Consider the following 4230-nt stretch of genomic DNA (forward strand, 5'->3'; position numbering starts at 1 on the left):
TTTGTCTTTCTTTCACACACTCCTCTACCTCTTCTCTCTATGTATCTTTGCTTGTCTTTTGACTCTGTTTTTTACCCGAATAAAATAAATGTGTCAGACTTTCTATATATCCCTCCATATATCTCTTCTATAATATATCTCTTCCATTCACTCCTCCATTGACAAGTTAATTAGCCTGTTAAAGGACCATTCAGAAAGCCTACAATTGTATACCCTTTATTCCAAAAATAAACAACAAAGTAAGGAAAACTCAAATTAAACGAAAGTATTGCAAGATGCTCACACCTTTTCACATACTACAAATACTTTGTTAATAGATGTTGTTCTAACAGACCAGTAAATTGTTGAAAGAAAGATTTGGCATAGCCAATGTCATGCTACACCAGAACTTGGTGTACAAGTTAAATGTGAAGTGTTTGTTGTCAGCTGTTGAAAATGAGGTTACATAGAGACAATCTGTGGTCTCTGGTTGCGCAACATACTCTTAATATTTTTTTTAAAGTTGAGGCAACCTGATACAAATCTGTGCCTAAAATGAAATATGGCTTTTGCCATCCTCGGCTTCTTGGAATGTTACCTGTTGATTGATTGTTATTCAAACTGACTGTACCGCTCCAGTATGGTGTTGATTAGGTGATTGCAGAGATACTGGTTTCTCATTTTTACCCTCTCACTGCTCGCCCCCCCTCTCTCTCTAAGTTTGTCTTTCTTTCACACACTCCCTCTCCCTCTTCTCTCTCTCTCTCTCTTTTGCCTCTGTCTTTACCGAGCGAAGGAAATGTGTCAGAGTTGCCTCAGGAGGGTCCTTCGACGCTGTGGTCTTTCATAAGCTCTGCTGGGGAGCCAGGAAGAGGCCGAGCTCCCTGGCACCGGTCCATGTGCACCCCCTCCCCCAAACTTCTCCTCTCCTCTCCTCTCCTCTCCTCCCTCTGCCTGCCCGCCCCCTCCACCCCTCTATAAGCCTGATTCCAGCTCTATACAAGACATGCCAAGACTCTTTGTGAGCCAGACTGAGGGAGAGGGAGAGAGAGAGAGAGAGAGAGAGAGAGAGAGAGACAGAGACAGAGAGAGAGAGAGAGCAGTTCCAGCAGCAGCAGCAGCAGTAGTGCTTTTGGAGATGTCATTATTTTTCTGAAATTGCTCGCCTTGTTCTCGGTGGTTGCAGCTGTAGCCTGTACTGTAGACCATTTTCCCCAAGCACATTTTCAGAGGGGGGATAATCACTCTGAAGAAGGTCCTCGGCTTGTACACGACACGGCTGGCTCATTGTGCTCCTGGGAGTGACACCCGTTTCACCCCCTTTGCCACTCTGCCGTAGAATAGCGCGGCTATAATGCACGACGCGCAGGCGTCAGTCAAGAGTGATCCGTCTTCACACACACATTTTGATATCATGTTCAAAGGCACTGCTGCTGTCAAAGACTGAAAGCTCCATTGGTGCTGTAAGCAATAGAGAAACACTGGATCATCACTACCCAATGGGCCATCCTAGTTGACCAGAGCACAATCTCCCTTTGAACACTTACCAAGCCAACACATAGCTCATCGTACAAATAAAATAGCTTGGCTCATAATCACTGTACAATCACCAGGGAGACTAAATGGAATATCTATCCATCATGTGACAATATTCTTATTAAATGGTAGTGAAATGTAGTGTATGTGGGAATTATGAATATTTAGAGGCGAGCAGGTGGATAAAAAGCTATTCGAAGTTGTCAGTGCGGCAGAGAGGGAGATGGTGCCTCTCATCATTGAAGTGAAGCTCCACAACTCTTGATAGTGCAAGGTCTATCAGGAATGCAAATTAGCCCTGGCTTCCCATACATTAATTAGGATTCTCTGGGGACCTTGGTTGAGTCTTGAATACTGTCATCATCAGGCTTTCCCTCTCTGAGATGGTCCTGTGGTGCATGTATGATATATGAAGCCTCTCCCTTACGAATTGCATCTTGCTTTTCATTGAAAAACGAATCAGATCCATTAAACATTTCAAAGGTGATAAATCTATCATTTATCAGATTCAGTAAATTCAACAGTATTAGCATTTTATTTGGATGTCACATAAACCAGTTGAGACTGTTTCGACACTGCTGTAGATTGACTGTATTGCTGATATCCCACTTTTTCTTTTGGTACCACTCTCTCTCTCACCCTCTTTTCTCCCCTCTAGCTCCCTGTAGCCCTTTAAACGGGGAGGTACTGCTCACACACCGTGTACCCTAGGCGCAGGAGAGCTTTAAGCAGACATGTCGGAAACCTCCCTCAAGGGGCCCCGTGTAATTCGATGCATGCTGTTAAAGCTTAGAGTATATTGTCTTCTCTTGCTTATGAAGCCTCCACCCACCGGCCCACCCTACATTTAGTGGATCATGTGACTGTGGTAAGTCATTTGCAAGTACAACAGTTCTCTGTGAGCCCTCATTCATTTCCTGCGAACTGCGAGGAGCAGCTGAGCGGCATAGAGGGAGGGAGTCAGAGAGCGCGAGAGAGTGAGCGAGAGAGAGAGAGAGGGAGGGAGAACGAGCGCGCGCAGGAGAGTGAGAGAGCGAGAAAGAGCGAGCGCGGAGAGAGAGAGAGAGAGAGAGACAGAGCGGACTGTATAAGGAAAACAGTTTCTACCGCTCTGCAGCTTCTGACAAGGTCTGTACGTTTTGCTCTGCCGTGTTTCCTGTTTTGTTTTTGTGTTTTGTTGGTGTTTGTCGGCGTGTCTCTAACAATTGTGCATCTCGTTCAGCTGTCATTGTAGTGTCAAACCAGATGACAAGTCATACGGTGGTCCCCACGGCTGCGTGGCAGCGAGATAAGGTGGTCTTAGAAATCGTGACAGTTTTTTTCCGTGTCTCCGCGTTAGTTCTTAACAGTGAAACTGTAATAACGGAGTTTTGTTCTAAGCATCTCAACTGACGGTTTTGCTAAACGCTCGTTACAAAACGCTACATCACACACGCCATCGGTAAAAACCCAGTGCTTTATAATGCAATGGCTTTGTGTATAGTATGTTTCATCAACTTGTCTCCGTTGGCTGGTGAGAGTCATGACATCTTTCTCCATTTAATATTGACATTCTGTCAGTGAGGTGCGCTTTGAGCTGAAAGAGCAGGCAGGCGTGCAATGAGCCTACTGTTCATCCCGCAGTGTCACTGGAAAAAGTTTTATCATTGTCACAGGAGTCTGCTTGTGTCTTTTGAGCGAGTTTACTCGAACGTGCGTTTTGTGTTTTTGTGCATCTGCGGGTGACATGCTCCATCGTACCGGAAGAGCGTTTTAGACCGCTCTCTGAGCTGCGCGGAATGGGTTAAATATTTGGAGGCTCCGGTGGCTCGGGAAGGACACCAGGGGGTGGGAGGCGTGGGGGGTGGAGGGGGGCGGGTGTTGCATGGGTGGTGTCTTGGATGTCATCTGCGCCGCTCGCACTTCCAGTAGAATAGTCATTGGTATTGATGGGTGGCTGTCACTTGCAGCACAGCGCAGCGCTCTTGTAAGCGGCTGGGGGGCTGGCCCGTGGCTGTTATTTTCAATTAAAGTGGACCTGGACAAAGCTGACAGCAAAGGCATTTGTACTTAGGGAGTAGGGGAGTGTAGAGGTCTGTGTGTGTGTGTATGTGTGGATAATGACTATATGGGCCATAAGCTGCAGGGGTGTATGTGGATGTCTCTCTCTGTGTGTGTGTGTGTATGTTGAGGGGACTGACTGTGTGTGTGTGTGTGACATGGAAAGTGTGTGCTGACCTCCGCGACTTTACCCTGTGCCAAGGCAAGGCCCTTCGCCTTTAACTGTGTGACAGCCAGGGTTTGAGCCGACCCCCTGCAGCTCAAGGGTATTCAGCCCAGAGAGATTAGGTCCTGTTTAACTTTCACTTTGAATGTGTTTAAGACTGAACAGACACCCCCCCCCCCCTTCTCTTTCTGGGGTGAGAAGGGGGTCAAAAAAATAACACACACTAAGGAATTTCTTGGCATATGGATCTTGGTATTAAATGCACCAGGGCTTTTACATGCTCTTACTGTATAGGCCACATATGACCTATACTATTCAGTTAGGTTTAAGGAATTCTTGTTTTATTACATATTAAAGGAAAAAAGGACTCTAAACTACCATATGTTAGACAGCTCTGGCAAAAGCTATTGCAATCATATGAATTTAGTGATGTGATTAAAGGTAATGGGGTATTGATCCTTATGAAAGAAAGAGAGGAAAAAAGAATGGGAAAAACACATCCTTCCCCC

General features: G+C 45.9%; 1 protein-coding gene across 2 annotated transcripts in view; it reads left to right on the forward strand.

Annotated features, from left to right (window-relative positions):
* The first annotated feature begins 2364 nt into the window (after positions 1 to 2364).
* The window catches only part of klf12b (Kruppel-like factor 12b), a 45633-nt gene continuing 43767 nt past the window's right edge, over positions 2365 to 4230 (forward strand). Inside the window, exon 1 of one of the 2 annotated variants that reach the window (XM_031586562.2) lies at positions 2365 to 2643. The gene's annotated coding sequence lies outside the window, so the exon portion shown is untranslated. The remainder of the gene's footprint in view (positions 2644 to 4230) is intronic. The other variant, XM_012833994.3, reaches the window with a different exon arrangement.

Source organism: Clupea harengus, chromosome 2, assembly GCF_900700415.2.
Source record: "Clupea harengus chromosome 2, Ch_v2.0.2, whole genome shotgun sequence".
NCBI classification, from domain to species: Eukaryota; Metazoa; Chordata; class Actinopteri; order Clupeiformes; family Clupeidae; genus Clupea; species Clupea harengus.